Source organism: Nicotiana sylvestris, chromosome 9, assembly GCF_000393655.2.
Source record: "Nicotiana sylvestris chromosome 9, ASM39365v2, whole genome shotgun sequence".
Classification (NCBI taxonomy): domain Eukaryota; kingdom Viridiplantae; phylum Streptophyta; class Magnoliopsida; order Solanales; family Solanaceae; genus Nicotiana; species Nicotiana sylvestris.
The window spans coordinates 33,423,550-33,445,582 of record NC_091065.1 but is presented as its reverse complement, the minus strand read 5'-3'; the positions used below and the strand labels follow the sequence as shown (position 1 = coordinate 33,445,582).

Below are 22,033 nucleotides of genomic sequence, written 5' to 3'. Positions count from 1 at the left end.
ACAGGTCCCGATAGATAGGTCGAGAGTCCTTTAAGTTGGCTATCAACATATCGGAAGATGTTGGTGCGCTCCATTTGCTCCGAAGTTGCCTGTTTGGTCAGTATGATTTAGACGCGTATTGTTTGGTATGGCAGGGCTCTGTCCCGACCTTTATGTTAAGTATGTACTCTTAGAGGCTTGTGGACAGATGTCTTGTATACGTATGCGTGTATGGCCTTGCCGACCTATATTTTGAGTTTACAAATGATCATGTTGTCCTTATATGCCCGTATATCACATGTATAAGTTTTAATATCAGGTTGGTTCGTCCTATATTTAGTATTCCTCTATGTTCATTCCGGTTGGCAATGAAAGTACAATAAGAATGATATGTTATGTTGGTACTCGGATGAGTAATGCACCGGGTGCCCATCTTGGCCCGTCGCTTTGGCTCGTGACAATCAGACTCCTAATCACTCATCTTTTACCCCAGACTCGAAATTGAAGACTATGGTTAGAATCTTACCTTTTGGATGAATATCTAGTGATATTTCTTGTTGAATTTCAAGGCTTGAGCAATATTTTGATGAATAATTAGCTAGATCTTCTCTTTCTCTCTAAGATACTCTCACCTCTCTCTAAAAATATCAGATGAAACCCTTAAAAATGACCACCAAAGCCTGTTTATAAAAATGGGATCGAATATAATTTTTCAGATCTTAAATTGTACGAAATCGGGTCTGCGGTCGCAGACCTAGCCACATAATCAATTTGCGGCCCTCAATATGGCCACAAAATATGATACCCAGAAACTGAACCAATCTGCGACAATTCTGTGTTCCACAGACATGTTCTCCGACCGCAGAATCACCTTCGAAATTTGTCATGTTGGTTTATGCGATGAATTATGCGGCTCGCGAAACCATTTTGCGGTCACATAATTGACTGCAAAATGTCATCTAAAATTCGCCCAGTTTTCTACTTTACTTTGTGGCCGATATGCGACCGATGTGCGGCCTGCATAATGATTCTGCAGTTGCAAACTTGACTGCAAAATTGCTTTCCTCAGCCAAAATTTTCCATCAACAATTTAGTGCATTCTTCAACCCAAAAGGCTCGCCGTGAGAAATTTTTATAACCTTTATACTCACTAGTCTACCTCGTCACCGCAAAACCTTAAATTCCTTACTGAAATTTTTCGGGGCCTTATATGATTACTACCCACATGGAGGGTTTTTTAAGTGTTTACACTTATCCCTTACGTTGGGCCCCTTGGACTCGGTCATCATCGCCTTTTGTAAGTGATACGAGGTGATCCTCGGTCAAATCCATCCTTCTTTCTGGTGGAATAGTAATTCTCCTCCGATTCTTCGTAAGCAAAATTGAGGGGTTTCCCTTTACCCTCGAACATCTTATGCGCCTGTACAGTCCCCGACTCTATCAAGGGGGATTAATAAAACATGCCCGTCGGCCAGTAGGGCCCCATTCTCAAGTATAGACGAGGACCGGGACCGAAGTTCGTTGGGCCGATTCGCTCGAGTGAAGACCTCGAATTTAATCCCGCCGAGGACATGCCATTTCCCGAGAAATGGAACATGAAATGTAAGTATAACCTTGCCTTAAATATTTCGTTTATTGTTTTTCCTTTTTTCCTCCTTTCTTATCGGCATTTTGTGGTGCAACCATCTCTCGGATATCGGATGCAGTTCCTCGACTCAAGGATTGGGTCGAGGGCTTCGTGTCACAAAAACCATATTCCGAGCGCGCGTGGAGAAAACTCTCGATGGGCCGGTGGGAGGCCCATTCCAATGGTAAGTTTCTTTTTTGAGCTAATAATATTCGATTCATGCTGTTGAGTTATTATTTGTTCCGTTTTCTTTTACAAGTCATCCCAAGGATGTTGCTATGAGGCTTTCATCCAGTGACGAGGATGTGCATGTCGAGTCCCCTGCTCCAAGATAGGGTGATGAAAAGAAAAGGAAGAGGGTCCCGAGTTCTCCCAGCTCGGAAAAGAAAAGAACAAAAAGAAGCTCGGTGCGTACATCTAAGGGTAGCACCAGTGCTCGGGCGCCCTCTTCGGACTCACTTCATCGTTTGAGGGATGATCCAGAAGAAGAAGAAGAACCCTCCGAGTTGGTGCCCCGTGTGCGGTCAGGGCTCGAGGTACGAGGGGGCCCCAAACTGGTGAGAGCTGAAACTGGATTACCTCGACTCAGGGAGGCCGATGAGGGAGGTTTAGCCGAAGCTTCCAAACCGGAAGGAGGCAAGGCTGCTTTGCCTTGAGATAGGGAGGTCGATAACGCGAGATCGTAGTCAGTTCTTCCCGGACAGTGGATCAGAAAGACATGCCGACCTGGCCAAGCAGGTAAGAAGAATTTTTGCAGTTAGTGATGCCGAATCAGACATTGTGACTAACGGTCCGAACCCACAGGTCCAACAGAACATTGACAAGATCGGAAAGCTCCGTGAAGAGGTAGATGTGGTAAAGGCTGAGGCCGAAGAATGGAAAAGGAACATGGATCGCCTGGCCTCAGAAAAGGAGATCGCCCGGGCCCAACTAACTTTGCACTACAACAAAAAAGTCTTTTAGGGTAATTAAATAGCGGCAATAAGCTAATGGCTAGTAAATAATTCCAAAAATCCAAATGCTAACAGCAATTGTGAATCAGCCGGTATTGCATACCTTTTTACTGGCAATAAAAATGAATGACCACTAAAAGACATTTCTTGAAAGCTGTTAGTTAATATTTTAGCTTTCCCTCCAGTTATTTTCACTAAAATCACCCATTCCCTCCAATTTTAATCAACAACTAAGTTCAATAAATTTGGAAAATATTTCAAAAATACAAACGAAGTTTGTCATTGCAGTTTCCCTCTTCTTGTTATTGCTGGTCACCATCCCAAAATAAAGGCTTTTTTCGTCGCCACTGCGCCTTCTCTGTCGCACTGTTGATGGCCACCATCTATCCATACGTGAATACTCTCATCATCAATGCTTGCCCGCTTCTGACTAACTTTTCTCTGTCTCGCCATCACTGGCTGCTATTTCATGGTAAGACAATTGATCTTCTTTTTGGCTTTATTGAGATGATTAGGACTGTCTGATAAGTATGAATGGAGAAGATGACGATTGTTGTCCCACATATCCAACACCTTTTTTGTAGTTAGTTCTAATATTTTATCTGTAAATTATTGAGGGTAATTGGATCACTCCTTATTACTTGATGTGTGTTATTAATTACAGGTTAGGGAATTAGGAATATGAATTTGGAGAGAGGCGAGAGAATGGAAAGAAAGAGAGTTTGTGTCAAATAAAGGTGCTACATTTATAGTGAATCCTTTGGACAAGAAGTATATTATGAAAGGTATAGGATTATTTTATGAACATGGTATGTCTATTCTTTCCATTTAAGAGAACTGGGTCTCACTTTTCTTTGATTTTTGATTGGTATTGTGGCTTTAATGAGGTTTATCATGATTGGAATGAAGGCTTTGAAAACATTGGAACTCTCACTTTAGTAAAAGTTTGATAGGTATATATAAAGTAGTGATATTGGTGTAGCATAATAGATGGAGGAAACAGGAAGAAAAATATCACAAATACAGTTGCTTGGAACAATATCACATTTAAAGCACATAGATATTGAAGAAAAAAGGATGGGGTACAGCACAACTCACATTGATTTATCTCTATAGAGTAATTTTATCTCTTCATTTATCTGCTTCTTTCTCTACTTCTTAAATAACCTAGCTTTTTTATTTTAACTTCGACTTGAATCTAAACACATACTTTTCGGTTCATTTTCTAGATGTCTAGTAACTAGGCCTAATGGTACAAATATTAGTCTACATAGCAAAATATGCTCAAGCAAGTTGTCGTGCAGCACCCATAATTTATTTATGAGGGCGTTCCGTCCGCATATGACAAGATGAAAAGGATAGTTATTCCTGATGCACTCAAGTATTAGTTTACGCATAGTATTATTGTTTCTTTTTATACTAAAGTTACTACCATCCTCTCGTGTAGCTAGGGTATTGAGGCTTGAGGCAGGACACACATACTGCTTTGAGCAAGCTTTCATCAGAGGTTGGATGGAATTATTATGACACTATCATGGTAAGTTTCTTGTATCTTGTTTTTTATTTATTATACATTTATTCTCTCTAGTTAGTTGTTGTATTACTTCACAACTAGAATCAATGGAGCAACATATAGCAGTTGTTAGCTATTTCTTGTTAAATAGTGTTCTTGACTTTATTTTCATGTATTTCTTACCAATATGAAAATGTAATTTTCTGCTCCAAGCAGCACGTGGAGTTCCTTTTCTTTCTACTTAAACGTTATTCATGTAAAAATGAGCTCCGATTCATATTTCTAAAAAAAATTGTAAGACGAGTTTTCATACTTGTAGTCTATAATTATAACTGAAGTCTCAGTTTTCTATTAAAATATCTGACTTTTGATGGTGACTTCTCCTTTGTTTGTGATAACCACAGGATCTTGAGAATAAGAGAGCTCAAGCAACATATGAGAGGAGAAGTCAGTTAGCAAAACAAGCAGTACAAGCACCATGAATGCCATTTCAAACTTCAAAGTAACAATTCCTTTTCCTTTTTATATTTGAATGTATATATTGTTAATCTTTGTTCCTGAATTGTTGAGAACTCATAGGACACAATTAATATGAACTATGCAAAATAGGTTCTTTTTTGCTAGTAATTTCTACCTTATCTTTAAGAAAGGTAAAAGTCAATGTGCTGCTAGTGGTCTTTATATCTCGTGATGCTAGTCTTAAAGATTACAAGTTGTTCTATCTTTTTGCTTGCTGGACTAGTTCTTTGGTTGAACCATTACTATTGTCTGTGGATGTGTGATATAATATCTTGGTCATGACTTTCATTATTCACCACTTTCCTTTTTCTTTAGCTAGTCTCTGTTGGAAGATTTTTTATTTTAATTTGGTTGAAATGGCAATACATGAATTCCTAAATATTTTTGTTTGTTTACCAACTGGTTGGCTGCATTAGGGACTTTCGAAATGGCATTTTACAAGATAGATAGTCCTGATTCCAAAGATATTGATCAAACCTTAAGTATGTTGATTCGTCTGAACGAGAAGATATTGAGGCTTCTCTCACACGTATAAATTCTAAAACCTAGACAGTCCCTCAGCACCTTCACCACAAAAAAATACCATCAATAATTTTTTTTAGTTCCTTTATCAGAAATTCTTTCCAGCATCTTTTGTATAACCTTAAGTATTAATCAAGTGAGGACCACCTAATTTTTTTGCAGGTCACGTGAACTTGATATTGAGAGGAAAATTTGAAAGTTTTTACAAGAGAAGATATAGAGGTACAAACAATCGATTTTTTCCGGTGAATTTCAGGAAGTGTATGTTCCTTTTTCTATTAATAAGAAGGCCTTAATTCTTGTTAACACACTAGTGTAAGGAGAGATTACGTATATTAGCATTTTATTTGTAAGTATCGGTGTGACACAAGCTTTGGTACCTATCTTCGTGTGCACGTTTAATAGTAAGTAGATGAGTAAAATCTCGAAAATGGATTAAAAATATCACCTTTGCATCCTTGTCGGAACATTGGGTTTTGCACATTTCTCTAGTCTTCTTTCTTTTTCTAAAAAGAAATGTGAATACGTCCATTCTGCTCTTGTAGGCGAAAATAGCAAGTACTCCACATGTTTGTGCCATCTCTTTGTTGGATTGCTATTGTTAAATACAGATAGACTTAAGAAGACTGCAACATTAATGAAAACCATTGAGACAAATCTATCTTTTGAGAAACTTCTTGTTCACTTGTTTTAATGGTATTTTGTAGTAGCACTTCCTTAAAATGCTAGTATAAGCGTATAAATGTCACGCAGATGATTTACTACCTATTGTTGAACATCATATGTGGTTGTCATACAGTATGATATTCAAAATCATCGCTCATGGAAGATTTCATTATGATCAAGAGTTGGAGAATCTTTCTTATGTCGCTTATTGTATACAGCTATTTGATAAATAATTCATTAGATTCTAAATGACACTAGTTATTAGATTCAAATAGGTTAGTGTTTTTGTTATGTTGTTGACACTTCCAATTTATGGATTCATAGTTCTGACGTGTGGATTAATTAAGTGCATTAAGTTTTTTGAAGGGAGTATCATTTTAAGATAAATGAGCATACAAGGCAATAATTAAGTAAAGAAAATTCTTTCTTAATAGTTAGCGGCAATAAGAAAAATTGTTAAAAGGTCATTGTTATAGCAATTATATGAACTTTTATCGATAGTAGTAAAAGCTATTAAATAAATGAATAAAGGTGAATTCAAGGATAACTTTAGTGGCCATTATATTTGTTGCCAAAAGGGGTTCTCTTTACCGGTTTTAAATTGACTTTTAGTGGCAATAATAAAAGATGCAAAAGGTAGGGCCTATGAAATTTTTATTGAGTTGTAGTGCCCATTATAATTGCCAGCAATATTTGTCGCTACAACTAACGGACCTTTATTGGCCATAACAGGGGCCTTTACTAGCATTTAGATAAATGGTCGCTAAAGGCTTTTCCAACGCCGACTACAATGGCTAATAACTAATTGCCGGTAAATGTTTTGGCGGCCATTTTTATTGCCGCTATAAAGTATTTAATTGCCACTAAAAACCTTTTTTGTTGTAGTGTCAGTTGATGTCCAGCTAGAAGTCCTTGGCGCAGGACAAGAAGATTGAGGAGCTCCAGTCCCAGTTGAATTCGGTCATTTCTGATCGAGAAAGTCTGGCCACGGAGCTTGAAGCGACCAAGTCGGAGGCCAAAGTAATTAAGGCCAATGTCGATGAGATGGTGGCCGTTTATAAGGCCGATGCCTAGGCGGCTCAGGTTCGAGCAAAAGACATTACTGAGCATGCTAAATGGCAATCTTGAACTGAGGCCCTTGAGGATATTCATGCTCGGGGTTTCGACCTATCAGCTGAGATCGAGAACGTCAAAGATATTGAACCTGAGGCTAAAAAATGGTCTCTCCCGAAGATGATGAGGAGCCGAAGATTTGGGAGAGTCCGAGGATAGCGAAGATCCCGATGGTGCCAATGGTGCCCCTAGTGAAAGCTAGGCCACTTAGGGCTTTCTAGATATTTCTCTTTTTTGAAGGCCATTTTGGCCGTTGTATAATTCTGTATCGGGGCCATTTTGGCCCCTGTAAAAAGAATTTTGGATAATATATAAGGCTTTCTTTCCCTTTCAGCTTTCGAATTTTTCCTTTGCTTTATTATTTGTGTTCACAAAGATCGAAATGTCTTAGCATAAAATAATTTAGATTATATTCGAAGGTTCAAACAATCCTTGCCTTTACATTATTTTGTTTCAAGGCGGTGTGACCGAAAACTTTCTCCTAAAATATGTAATTCGGATTGTAGTTTGTCGAGGATAGCTTTTAGAACCGGTTATGAAAATTTTTTCTTTTTGAAGGCCTGGTTTTTGTTACGGGTCTCGGACGTCTCCGAACCATGCTATTATAGCTGTAGCTTTTTAGTTTGGGAGTCGCCCAGTAGACTTGCTTTCCCGAGTTATCCTTGCCCAAGATAACATCCCCTGAGTGGAGGTGGCCTTGACCTTTTAAAACTCAAGGTTTGCCTAATAGGTCTTATGCCCTCGAGGTCTAATAACTTTGACCGTCCGAATTTGTTTTCGTACGGCAGTCCCCGAGTGAGAGAGTGATCGTTCGAACTCAGGCTAAAGCGACCCTGGGGCTCGTTACCTTTAGGGGATTGGAAGCAGGGTTCCTTAAGGAATGTATAGAATAAAGTTTTAAAGGTCAAGATGATTGCAAGGAAGAGACTTCTCTTTATTCTTGTGCATAATAATAACATGTGGGTACATGCTTTGTGTCAGGGTTCGAGCAGCCTATGTGGGCACGGTTTGCTTGACCATTTGGCCCTTACAATAAATACTACCTATTGAGACCCTTCCATCATGATGTAATTTCCTTTCTAAAGACGATATCTGAGGGTAATGCCTCAAGTATTTGAGGTTGATCATAGAGAGAAGCCTCAGATATTGTTGATGCGATCCTTAACACCAATTCATGACTAAGTTAGCACGATTCACTGTTGCCTCATTAAAAACCTTGCCGGAAAATCCATTTGGGATAAAACCGTTTTAAGGGAAAAAGAGTGTAACACATGCTTTCAGACCTAAAAGTTCGTACTATTCCTTGTTGGTCACCGACAAGTATTAGTCAGAAATATAAATAAAAGAAAATAAATGGGGTCGTACCTTAGCAGTAATATCATTTTAGGTGAGTTATCTTCCAATTGCTCGGTAGTTGTTCATCGTTCATCGTTTCGAGCTTGTAGCATCCTTTTATGGTGATTTCGATGATATGATATGGTCCTTCCCAGTTCAGTCCCAACTTTTCCTCGCTCGGGTTTCGGGTGTTCGGCGTGACCTTCCTTAGCACTAAGTCTCTGATGTTGAGTATCAAAGGTTGGCCCTTCTATTGTAATATCTCTTGATCTGTTGCTTTTTGGCAACTAACCGAACAAGGTCGGCTTCCCGTCATTTGATTCCTTTGTTGCATATTGGAATCCGATACTTGGCTCTCCGACTGGTATTAGAGCTTCGGCGCCATAAACCAATAAGAATGAGGTGACCCCGATACTAAACTTTGAGGTCGTACAGTATGCCATGACTTCGGGTAGGATTTTCTTCCACTTTCCTTTGGCGTCAGTTAACTTCTTTTTGAGGTTTTGGAGTATGGTTTTGTTGGTCGATTCGGCTTGTCCGTTCCCACTAGGGTGATAAGGTGTTGACAGGATCCGTTTGATCTTATGATCCTCGAGAAACTTGGTCACTTTGTTGCCGATAAATTATTTTCCATTGTCACATATGATTTTGGATGACATTCTGAACCGACATATGATGTGTCCCAAATGAAGTCGATGACTTCCTTCTCCCTAACCTTCTCGTACGCCTGTTCTTCAATCCACTTAGAAAAATAGTCAGTCATAAATAATATAAACTAAGCCTTACCGGGTGCCCATGGAAGAGAGCCAACTATGTCCATTCCCCTTTCATGAATGGCCATGGTGATAAGATTGAATGCAGCAATTCCTCAGATTGGTGAATCATCGATTCTTTTGGATCCGAGAGCAGTTCCGGTCTTCAAATATTCTACATATTTGTTTCTCCTATCCCAAGTCAAGCTTGTGGAATTTATTTCGGCGTGACCTTCTTCTACTACCGATCTCATGAGCTATACGACTGCCCCCAAGTTGAGCTCGTTGTCATCGACCGACGACCCTAATTTTGCAAGGGCATCAACCTCGCTATTTGATCTCGAGGTACGTGTTGCAAAGTCCACTCTTTGAACTGATATAATGTTACCTGCAACTTGTCTATGTACCTTTGCATTTGTTCTTCTCTGACTTCGAACGTTCCATTAACTTGGTTCACCACAAGGAGGGAGTCGCACTTACCTTCGATCACTTCTGCCCCCAAGCTTTTGGCTAGTTTGAGACCTGTAATCATGGCCTTATATTCGGCCTTGTTTTTAGTCAATTTCACAATTCTAATGGATTGTCTAACTACATTGCATGTGGATGGCTTCAGTATGTTGCCAAGTCCGGACCCCTTTGCGTTTATGACACCATCAGTAAAGAGGGTCTAGATTCTCGAAGATGTCCCCGAGTTTAACAACAACTCTCTTTCGACCTTGGGTATTAGGGCCGGCATAAAGTCAACCATGCAATCTACCAAAATTTGAGACTTAATGGTTGTCCCGGGTCGATACTCAATATCGTACCCGCTGATTTCCACGACTCATTTGGCCAATCGTCCCAAGAGTTCGGGTTTATGCATTATATTTCGCAATGGGTAAGTTGTCACAATACATATAGGATGGCACTGAAAAACAGTTTTAGTTTCCTAGAGACACTTAGCAAAACGAGCACCTTTTTTTCTAGGTGAGGGTATCTAGTTGAGGCCTCACCTAGGGTCCTGCTAACGTAATAAATTGGAAATTGCGTACCTTGTTCTTCCCAAACAAGGACTCCATATACTGCTATCTCTGATACTGCCAAGTACAAGTATAGTTGTTCGTCTTCCCTTGGCGTGTGAAGCAGTGTCAAGCTCGATATATACTACTTAAGTTCTTCGAAGGCCCGTTCGGATTCTAGGGTCCATGTGAAGTTGTTTCTCTTCTTTAGTAACGAGAAAAATCGGTGGCACTTACAGGAGGACCTCGAGACAAATCGCCCCAGGGCGGCAATGCACCCGGTTAGCCTTTACACAATCTTCACGTTGTCCAATACCGTGATATGCTCGATAGCTTTGATCTTGTTAGGTTTGATCTCGATTCCTCGATTGGATACTATGAACCCAAGAAATTTTCCAGATCTGACTCCGAACGCATATTTTTCCGGATTCAGCTTCATGTTGTACTTCTTCAATATACTGAAGTTTTCTTGTAAATGCTTTAAATGGTCCTCTGCTCGCAGGGACTTAGCCAACATATCGTCAATGTAAACTGTCACGACCCAAACTGGAGGGTCATGACTAACACCCAGGCCATATTTGCCGAGCACCAATGTACATTTTATCTAACCTTCCTTATTATCTTTAAGGGTCGACGAGATCAATATAAATGGTAGACATGGATCATGAACAACCAACAATGAAAGATAATGGCATGAACATATATAACATGAGATGAACAGACAGCCAAGAAACTATATACAAGGTATGAGCTACCACGCTGCCATGAAAGATTATACAACAAAACTCAGCTGACAAGGCATACCAAACTATACATGAGTCGACACCTGTCTATGAGCCTCTAAAGGAACATAAGTGCTGCAACATTGCCGTAACAGGGCCCCGACATATCCATAATATCTATAACAAAAATGCATACCAAGACCACGGTAAGTCCGGAGAAGGGATCTCGCCAATAACCGCTGAACTGGGCAGCCTACTATGGCGGGGGAGCTATATCTACCCATCTATCAGGACCTGCAGAACAACATGCATCATCCACAAATAAAAAGGACATCAGTACGAATAAAGCATTGAGTATGTAAGGCATGAAAGCATAAATAGAAGCAGTAATGTAAATAGGGATAGAGAATATACAACCTGTAACATCTGGGTACCTGTAAGAGCTACTGACATGAAATGCATGATACATACATATATATACATAAGCTTATAAAACATACGCCTTTGTGGGCATCATCATATCGTACCCGACCGTAATAGGCTGGGTAAAAATGTACCTTGCCATCATAAGGCTTGGTAGAATCGTACCCGGCCATGTGGAGCTCAGTAAAATCCAACTGATCAGTGGTTGCACAATAGGTGCCGTACCCGGCCGTCTATAGCGCGGCTCGGTAGAGTAAAATAGATACATATATATAATGCATGTTGGACTCATTGGAATAATATTCTGAACCTTTCGGGGTGACCTAACGTCGGTATCCTCTGGAGATGCTATTAGGGCTAACCCTTCATCATAAATCTTATAATAATCAAGAAGTACCAACAACATTGATAACATAAGAATAAGAGAAGCAACATCAACATCAATCGCTCTATAAGAAGGGAAACAATGTAAGTACTGCTAGCTTCTAAGAGTAGAGTATCTTTGGAAGGCCGTTCATTACATTATGTACAATCGGAGTCGTGAAAAAGAAGGTAAGGGATAGCCTCACATACCTTGTATATACTGCCCAACCTCAAGCTATGCAAATTTCACGACTCTTTAGTCTACAATAAGAGAAATGACACTATATTTATTGTTTAGGTGTAACGACCCGACCTATCGTTAAAAGAATTAGCATCTTGTTCAATGGCTTAAGACCTCGAGGAGCTTCATAATACACATTATGACATGCATGTATGGTCAAGTTTGATTTTTCGTAAGATTCAGAGTTAAATTTAAAAAAAAATCAAAAAACTTATTTTTTTGAAGCTCAAATGGAAAGAGTTGCCCGAAGAGTTTATTTTCGAGCAAATGACCCCAAATTGGAATTTTAATGATGTAAATAGATTTTTATGGTGTACTTAGACGTGTGTCCAAATTTGGATTTGGAAGTCCATAGGATAATTCGGCGCATTTTAGCGAAATAAGATAGTTGATGTGTTTTAATTATATTATTTAGTATGTGGAAGAGGTTTATTAACATGATGGATGGCAAATGGATATGATAGCAAGTGTACGAGGCATACTATAAGATATATGGGGTCTAATTAAAGTCCTAAGCCTAAGCCAAGTTGGAAAATTTCATAATATACTAAAGTTGAAAATGAGTACGCACAAGACCTCATTTTGGACGAGCATATCTACATGGATATAACGAGATGTCTGATGCATAACCTATAAAATTAAAGCCCTTTGAGTCTAGTTTCCATAGAATCAAACCGTTTATCATTTGGAGGTGTATACAGAAAGTTATGACCATTTTACCGGACATGTGTCATAAGCGCGCCCAGGCGCGCGACCGCGCCGAAACCGCGTCAATTCAAGAGTTTTATGCCTTTGAGCACGGCGGAACGCGGAGGAACGCGGCAGGAGCGCGGTGGAGCATGTAAAATCCCTAAAATACCCCTAGGCAGTGTAAAAACCGAAGGGGGTCCGAAATTCTTCCATTTTTGGTCATTCAAGCTCGGATTTGGGCGATTCCAAAGGGATTTTTCACGATTTCGACTTGGGTAAGTGTTCTATATCCAGAAGTGATTACATTTCATGAATCTATATCAATATTCATCTTTGGATGAAAGAAATTGAAGTTTTTGTAAAAGTTTCCAAAAATGAAGATTTAGGATTTGAAGGTCTATTTGACATCGGAATTTGATAATTTTTGTATGGTTGAACTCGTATCGGAATGAATTGTCGGATTTTATGAGTTTCATCGAATTCCAAGATGTGGGCCCCACGGGCAAAAATTTTGGGTTAATTTCGGATTTTGTTGGAAAATTAGTATTTTCATATGGAATTAATTCTTATAATTAGTATTGGCTGAATTAAATTAACTGTGGCTAGATTCGGATCGATGGAGGCCGATTCGAGGGGAAAAGGCATTTCAGAGTAGGATTTTTCTCGGATTGAGGTGAGTAATGATTGTAAATGATGCTCTGAGGGTTTGAAACCCCGAATTGCACATCGTAGTGCTATATTGAGGTGAAGCACACGCTTGATGACGAGCGTGAGGTCGTGTACTATTGGGGATTGTGACTTGGTCCGTCCCGATTGATGATTTTACCGCATATTTGACTGAAACTTATTTGTTATCATCGTGATTTGGGCTGATTGCCATATTTGGGCTTCGTGCCAACTATTTGAACCCTTTGGGGATTTTTATTACTATTTCCTCACTATTTTGACTTATTAATTGAACGCAGTCATGTTATTTTCCACTGTTTTACTACTCAGCCATTTTTACTCCGTTTTGAGACTTAAATAATATTTAAATGATGTTTTGGGCTGAGAAATACTGTTTCACTAATGCTCGATGGGCTTGTTAGTATTTTTTTGACTGAGTAAGGCCGAGGGCCTAGTTGTGAGGAAACACAGATACTGATTGAGGCCGAGGGCCTAAGATATGTACGCCACGAGGTGGCTTTTTGATATTGTTTATGAGGTCGAGGGTCTGAGATACATATACACGCCACGAGGTGGCTTGACTAATATGAGGCCGAGGGCCTAGATTTTATGCCACGAGATGGCTTGATATTGCGCTTGGGCCGTAAGGGGCCCTCCCGGAGTCTGTACACCCCCAGTGAGTGCGGGTACCCATTGTGATATGATATTGAGCCCGAGGGGCTGTTACTGATCTGATATTGATCCCGGGGGGCTGTTACTGTTCTGATATTGAGCCCGAGGGGCTGACACTTTTCTGATATTGAGCCAGATGGGCTGGTTCTGTTGATATTATGCATGAGGGGCGGTTTGTTGTAAATGATTTGCCCGAGGGGCTGTTTACATTTCTATCATTTTGTTACTCACTTGTAAACTACTTGCTTTACTTGTTGGAAAAAGGGATTTTCACTTGATTTCTCACTGCTTTACTGTTTAAAGTGATTTTACTACTTCAGTATGGAATGCCTTGTGTTTTTACATGATTTCTTATCTTCAGTCATTATTTATATTTATTACTCACTGGGTTGGAGCACTCACATTACTCCCTGCACCATGTGTGCAGATTCAGGCATTGCTGGTTCCACTCCTGAGTGCTGATTTCCTCCAGTTTCAGGCGGCTTTCAGGGATTACGAGGTAGCTGATGACGTCCGCAGCCCCGTGTCTCTATTATCTCGTCTTCTATATTCCTTACGGACATTGTACTAGTTATTAGATTCAGCAGACTGGTATTATGACTCATAAATGCTCATGACTTGTGACACCCCGGTTAGGGTTGTGTCGGGCTGGACTTCCGCATTATTATCTATATTTCCGCTATTTAGTATGATTTACACCATGCTTAGACTATATTTGTATTAATTAACTGTAACAAAAGATGATTTGGGTTAAGTCGGTTGGCCTTGTCTTCACGAGAGGCGCCATCACGACCGGGTTCGGGATTAGGGTCGTGACATTAGGCGTCGTAACTATTATGTATCTACCACAACCTATTTTACGAGGAAACAGACAACACCTCCCCTATTTATATGACTTCCCACAAGTTAAAACAATCACCAAACAGCCCAAACAACATCAATAATAATCATATTGAGCCTCCAAAAATGGTCCACCAACCAACAACACTACTACCAAGCCTTTGGATATATATATTCCACAAGTTCTAGCTTCAACGACTTAGCCGCAACTTGGATAATTTTAAATACATATAGAGTAAGAGGTTCCTTACCTTTAAACAGAAAGAACAACTCCAATTTGACCTTAATTTTCCATGAAATATCCCTCTAATGCTGCCACAATAACAAGGAAGCGAAACTAGCAGTGAATTAGGGGTTTTCGACACTAAAATCACTTTAGAAGACTTGAAATCACCTAGGGTTGATATTAAAAACTTGAGGGAGTATTTAAAGAACATAAACCACTTAAAACAACCTCCCACAGGAGCTGGAACAACACAAAAATGAGCAACAACAAGAAGAACAAGAAACTTACTAGCGCCACGGGATTCCCGACACTTAATTTGTGTTGTTTGCCATTTGTTTGGGTCTTAGATCATGAGAGAAACTTGAGAGGATGTTTTTAGGGTTCTAAGGTCTGAAAAAACTAAAAATAATGACTTATAATGGGGTTGAGGCCTCTTTTATATATATCCATATGTCTTAAACCGCCTATGTGGGCCCCATAGAGAGGTGCTTGGCGCAGTCTCGCTAAAATGCGAATATCTCTCTACTCCAAGATCGTACGGATAAAAGATTTAATGAGTTGAAAACTAGACTCATATATCTTCAATTTGGTGTATATATCACCCCGTAATTCCCAGTAAATTGGGAGAAAAGCTTAGTAACATTTGACCTAAAGTTTAAGTAAAATTATGAATGTAAGTTTCGCCAACTTTTGTCGAATTTTTTTCATAACTCATTTGACTTCAACACTTATGATACGGATATTATATAATTAAAATAACTTATAACATAACCTCTTGAGTATATTAAGTACCTCAAGGTTTACCCGAGAATACGGGTTACAACATCCTTGATTCGTTTAACTTCTAATATTTGTTAACCCCCCCCCCTTTATACACCCTTGTATCATTTAAGACCAATAGTATTAACTTCTTATCATCTCAAAGATAATATCTTCTCGGATTTACGTTGACTAACTTACGATATGAACTAATGTACGTGAATATGGGTTGTAACACCAAAACTTCCATGGATTTCCCTATTTGTTCTTCGAACATCCGGTTTACTAAGCATTGGTAAGTGGCACTGGCATTTTTTAATCCAAATAGCATTATGTTATAGCAGTATGTGCCATACTTAGTAATGAAGGAGGTCTTTTCCTAATCATCCGGGTTTATCCGTATTTGGTTGTACCCGAAGTAAGCATCGAGAAAACTAAGGATCTCGTGGCCGGCCGTAGCATCGATCATACGATCGATGTTAGGTAAAGGGAAAGAGTCCTTAGGACATGTCTTATTTAAATCTTTATAATCTACACACATTCTTAGTTTGTTCCTTTTTTTGGGGACTACTACTACGTTTGCTAACCATTCTGGGTATTTGACTTCCCGAAAGGACCCTATTTTAACGAGTTTAGTTACCTCGTCCTTGATAAAATCATGTTTAATCTTGTACAGGGGTCTTCTTTTCTGCTTGACGATAGAATTTCAGGTCCAGGCTCATCTTATAAGTGGTTATCTCTAGTGGGATCCCTGTCATGTCGAGATGTGACCAAGCAAAACAATCTATGTTATCAATGAAAAATTGAATGAGTTTATTCCTGAGCTCAGAGGTTAACCCCGTGCCTAGGTACACCTTTTGATCAGGTAGATGTTCGATCAATATGAGTTTCTCCAGATCTTCGATCATTGATTTTGTAGTGTCAGAATTATCGGGTACTATAAAAGATCTGGGAACCCCGTAATCATCATCTTCATCAATCCCCTGTTTATCCGATTGGGTCATGGCTGGTGTCAATAATTGCTATTTAGTTTGTTGCTTTGTATTCAAACTCGGTTCCTTCGATGTCACCAGTGTTGATACCGGAATTACTTCAATTTCAAATATTTCCTTTGCGGCCGGTTGCTCCTCGTAGATTGTTTTAATCCCTCATGGAATTGGGAATTTTAACAACTGGTGGAGAGTCGAGGGCACTGCCCTCATGTTGTGGATCCATGGCCTCCCAAACAGGCGTTGTACCTCATGTCCACTTCAATCACATAAAACTTGGTTTCCAAAATGGTCCCAGCGGCGTTTACTGGTAATGCTATTTATCCCTTAGTTGTTTCACAACCCATGTTGAATCTGTTTAGCACTCGGGTTGCAGGCACAAATTGGTTCTGTAGGCCGAGTAGTTCTACAACCCTTGATAGAATGATGTTGGCCGAGCTACCTGGATCAATTAACACATGTTTAACTTGATATTTATTCATGAGTATGGATATTACCAGTGTATCATTATGGGGTTGAATGATTCCTTCTGCATCCTCATCTTGAAAGATAGAGTTCCTTCTAGTATGTAATCTCGAGTCCATTTCTCCCTTGTGATGGATACTTTGGTGCCCTTTAACATCGGACCCTGAGGAACATCGACCCCTCCGATGATCATGTGGACGACGTGTTGAGGTTCTTCCTGCTCGGCTTGTTTATTAGAGTCTCTATTTCAAAAATGATTCTTGGCTTGGTCACTTAAAAATTCTCAAAGATGTCCGTTGTTGAATAACCAGGCTACCTCCTCCCTCAACTGTTGGCAATCCTCTGTCCTGTGGCCATGAGTGCCTTGATATTTGCACATTTGGTTTGGATCCATTTGAGCTGGGTTGGATTGTAGAGGTCAAGGCCATTTGGTATCTTTGATTCATCCTATAGCAGATATGATGGCCGAAACATCGACATTAAAGTTATATTCTGACAACCTCGGTGCTTCTTTGGGTCCTATAGGCTTGTCAAAACCATTCTTGCTCATGAGTACCTGGTTGCTCTAGCCTCGGTAATTTCTTTTTTAATTTCTTATAGAGCTCTATCTGGACCTATTGCTTCTTCGATCCTCATTGTATAGCTGATATCGATCCCTACTCAACCTCGGTTCACAATAAATATCTCTCTTGACTCTGTCTACGGGTATAATAAGATAAATGGACCCAGAGGAAGCCCCCAGTTGATCATCTTCAACTATGATCTTTGATTGATATCGATTTTTCATTTCGTATAGAGCTCCGTCTGGACCTATTGCTTCTTCGATCCTCATTGTACAGATGATATCAATCCCTACTCGACCTTGGTTCACGATCAATATCTCTCTTGACTCTGTCGATGGGTCTAACAGGATAAACGGAGGAAGGAGCCCCTAGTTGATCATCTTCGACGCTAATCTTCGATTGATATAGGTTATGCATATCAGCCAAAGTGATATCCCGATATTCTATCAGATTTTTCTTTAATTGCTGTGAAGCCACCGAACTTCGAACATTGAGTCCTTGGGTAAAAGCTTGAACGGACCAATCATCAGCGACTGGTGGTAGGTCCATCTGTTCTATTTGAAATCGAGATATGAACTCTTTGAGCATTTCATTATCTTTTTTCCTTACTTTGAAGAGGTTCGATTTCCTAGTTTCGACCTTGATAGCTCCAGCATGTGCTTTCACAAAAGAGTCTGCAAGCATAGCAAATAAGTCAATAGAGTTAGGGGGTAAGTTGTGGTACCATATTATGGCTCCTTTTGACTAGGTTTCTCTGAATTTCTTCATAAGACAGATTCGATCTTGTCATGACCCCGGTTTGCCTTCCATGAACCATCGTGATGGCACCTAGTCTCTACGACTAGGTAAGCCTAAATTGCAGAAGAAAAACCAAAATTTGCAGAAGTAAAATAATTTAAAACAGGAATAAAGTAATAATAGTGTTTAAATGTACCGCTCGGCATACACCATGTTTAACTCTCAATACCAATACGTAAATCCAAGACCCGAAAACCCACGAATCACAAGCTAAGAAAAATATACTATATATCTCTAACTCCGGAATGTCTAAAAAGAGCAGAAAAATACAGAAGGGCTAAATACTAATAGCACGAATAGAAAGAGACTCTTAGGTCTGTGGACGCGGCAGATGTACCTCGAAGTCTCTAAAGCAGTCGCCTCCCTCAAGGATGGTAGGCCTAAGTAGCGGTACCTGGATCTGCATATGAAAACATGCGCAGAAGGGGCATGAGTACACCACAGGAACTTCCATTTTGCAACTAACCTCCTTCTCTCTAGGATTTTCTGTGAATAGTGCCACCACCACTATTCACGCCCCATAACTCCAGCGTCCGGCAAGGTAAGATTGCAAGTTTGGTCTCAAAAGAACCCCCTTGTCTTAGAGAACAATCCCCAATTGTTTTCATCCTCAAATTCATAACCAATCTTTACAGATCTTGATTTTTCTGGATTTTAGCTTCATTTGATGTTCTTCACGTCATTTATGTGATGTTCTGACCAGCCATGGCTGCCTTCGTCTCTCCCCAGATCCAAGCTGTGGGAGAGCCACATCAAGTACCTGTAAAGAATGTTCAAAATGATAGCACAAAGAGCAAAAACTGGGCAGTGGTGAATAAATCGATAAACAAAAAGCAAGCTACAGGTGCGCAAAATCAGATTGTTCCATCAAATGTTATTGGGGTCTTGAACTCTTTTGATGCTTTGGTGAATGAGGGCGAGCATGTTACGAAGGAGGCTGGAAATAGGGAGCAATAGATGTATGATGACACACGATCAATAGTTGGAAAAACCAACTCTACAGGTAGTGGGAAACAACAGATAAATGCAAAGGACATAGGTGCTCGACTTGAGATTGCAACTGTTGATAATCACTCTGCTATGCTGACAAACACAACTTCAAAAAATGGGCAACCAAAAGCCCCAGGCAGTAACACACAACAACAAACTTTCACAAAAACAGGTGATCGAATAATTATTTCGAAGGACATTGTACCTGTTGATGCGCAAAAGGCAGAAGCACACAGCTCCAATGCTCCTAAGTTGCATTTTTCCAAAACTAATGTAGAAAATATAATCAAGGATGCCCGATATGAAATGATGATAAAGCCTACTTTGCTGAAACAACCGTTGGCAACCTTGAACATCTCCGTATATGATATCCCTTCTCAATCTGTGGAGTCGTTTGGGAAATTTGAAGGTGAATCTGGGCAGCTTATGTTGTCAACGGGGAATAACAACGAGGTTATACAAACAAACGTGAGGCTAAGGCTATTAAATCCAAACTGTGGCAAGATCAACGAGAGGAAGATGAAGAGGAGGACTGGGGCGATGGTTTTGCAGGTTACTCAGCTAAAGAAGGAGACGAGGAGGTGGAGCAGGAGAGTGCAGGTGAGGAGCTTCTAGATAAGTCAAAGACTCATGGGAAAATTGCAGCAGTCCCCACGAGCAAATTAAACCTCCATGCTACTGCATTTGTTCCCAAAATGTCTCCTAGTGCTGCAATTCCAATTGCCCCAGCTGGAATTTTGCCTCAAGATGTAGCAACTTCTTCCAAGCAGCTTACTATAGGTGCTAACATCAGTTCCCCAACTACAAGTCCAAGTCAAGCTGCAACAGCAGGTACAAGGCAGTCTGTTAAAGCTACACATCCTACAGCTGATCGAGAAAAATCTGGGCAGCAACAACTGGTCACCACTAAACCAGTTATTTCAGAGGAGGAGAGAAAGCTTTTGGAAGCTATGGTAAGTTCCATACCTGTAAATCCTATTACATCTAGCACAGGTCCTGTAGGTAGGAATAACAACAAATTACAACACATTGGACAACAACAAAGTAAGGCAATGGTGGCAACTGGAGAATATGCCTTGGTGTCACTACAAACGATTCAAAATGAACCACAATCTGTGAATTTAGGGAGAGTTTTTTGAACAAGGAGAAGAAGATGCAATGCTACAATAGTGCAGAGAAGAAGCGGCAAGAAAAAGGGATTTATCACCATTGCATAGTGGAAAAAGTTGCAAATCTCATACAAGGAAAAATAGTTGGGATGACAAGGTTAGTGATTTTTTAAATGTTAGGCGGCCTCCAATGAGAGTTTCCAAACAAAAGAAGGCCGCCCCAACTGCATCTACAAAGTCCAATCATTCAAAAAAGAAATCATGATTTTTGAATACATCTTGAAGAATTGGGGTTGTGATGAAAAAGAATTACAAATTGAAGAATTTACAAGTTCGGACAAGAAGGGACAATATTGTAATTCCTTCATCATTTTATTCTACCATTATATTAGTATAATCATTTGTAATATCATCACAGAGTATTTTATAAACTCTGTGATGATCAATGAATATTTGGTACTTTCTAGTTCTTTTTTTTACATGCTGCTAGTAGGTGAGGTTTTTTATGCCTCAATAGGATTAGTAATGTAAGGTTTAGCCCGGTTTGTGTTGCCTTGGTCCTATGCCTTTCGAAAATATCCACACGGCTATGAGATTATATGCCCTCGTGAGACTTTACAGGCAGCTATACCATGAATCCTCTACATGAGGCTGCCATAGGCAATGTGAGGCGCAGAGGAGTGATTATATAGCCAAGGCATATAGGTAACAATATCGGTGTTATTGTCCCCCTTATTTGTACTTTTCCTAATTGTTGTATTTTTCTTTTCTGTTATTAATAAATAAAAAAAAACCTATATTTTTTTTGTAAAAAAAAAAAGTACACCACAGTGGTACTCAGTAAGTGCCAAGACTAACCTCGGTCGGGTAGTGACGCAGAAGGTCAAGGCCCTACTGAGATTAAATAAATAATAAGATGATAGGATAAGATAAACAGTACAATTGAGAATCTGCAGTAAGAATCTATACAGGATAATAAGAGTACAATAACGGAAACAGAGATAAAGGCAAACCACAAGGAAATACCACTCATAGCAAGGATGATAACCGGGGGATCTCTTGGTATCCCGAGGATCTCTTGGTATCCTCTATGTATACAAGAGATCTCTTGGTATCCCGAGGATCTCTTGGTATCCTCAATATATGCTAGGGATCTCTTGGTATCCCGAGGAAATCTTGGTATCCTCAATATACATGCTAGGAATCTCTTGGTATCCCGCACCTCAGTCTAGATCATAAATACGTACAATGGATCTCTCGGGATGTCGTCCCGTAGTCCAAAATTAAAAACACATAGAAGCAACACAAGAATACTCAATTTAATGCTAATCTCGTACCAAGTAAATAGTTAATTCTAGCCTAAAATGCTTCACGTAATGCAATTAAGGCAATTTAAGCAAATAGGCAATTAAGTCAACTAAACATGCTTTTCTAAGCTACAACAGGCTAAATTCGCAAGTAGAATAAAACAGGAAAAAGGAACTCAATTGAAATACTTAAAGTAAAATCGGATTTTCAACAATCAGCTCAAGTACGCACT

At 39.7% G+C, this 22,033-nt stretch overlaps 1 long non-coding RNA gene across 2 annotated transcripts; it reads left to right on the top strand.

The window, feature by feature from the left end:
* The first annotated feature begins 2,587 nt into the window (after nucleotides 1-2,587).
* Nucleotides 2,588-7,225, top strand: LOC104229904 (uncharacterized). Of its 2 annotated transcripts, XR_711763.2 has the most exons (6): nucleotides 2,588-3,031; nucleotides 3,224-3,344; nucleotides 4,007-4,096; nucleotides 4,477-4,574; nucleotides 5,276-5,335; nucleotides 6,665-7,225. It is a non-coding gene; the product is annotated as an uncharacterized lncRNA (long non-coding RNA). The 2 variants fall into 2 exon arrangements; XR_711762.2 differs by lacking the exon at nucleotides 3,224-3,344.
* The last annotated feature ends 14,808 nt before the right edge of the window (nucleotides 7,226-22,033 follow it).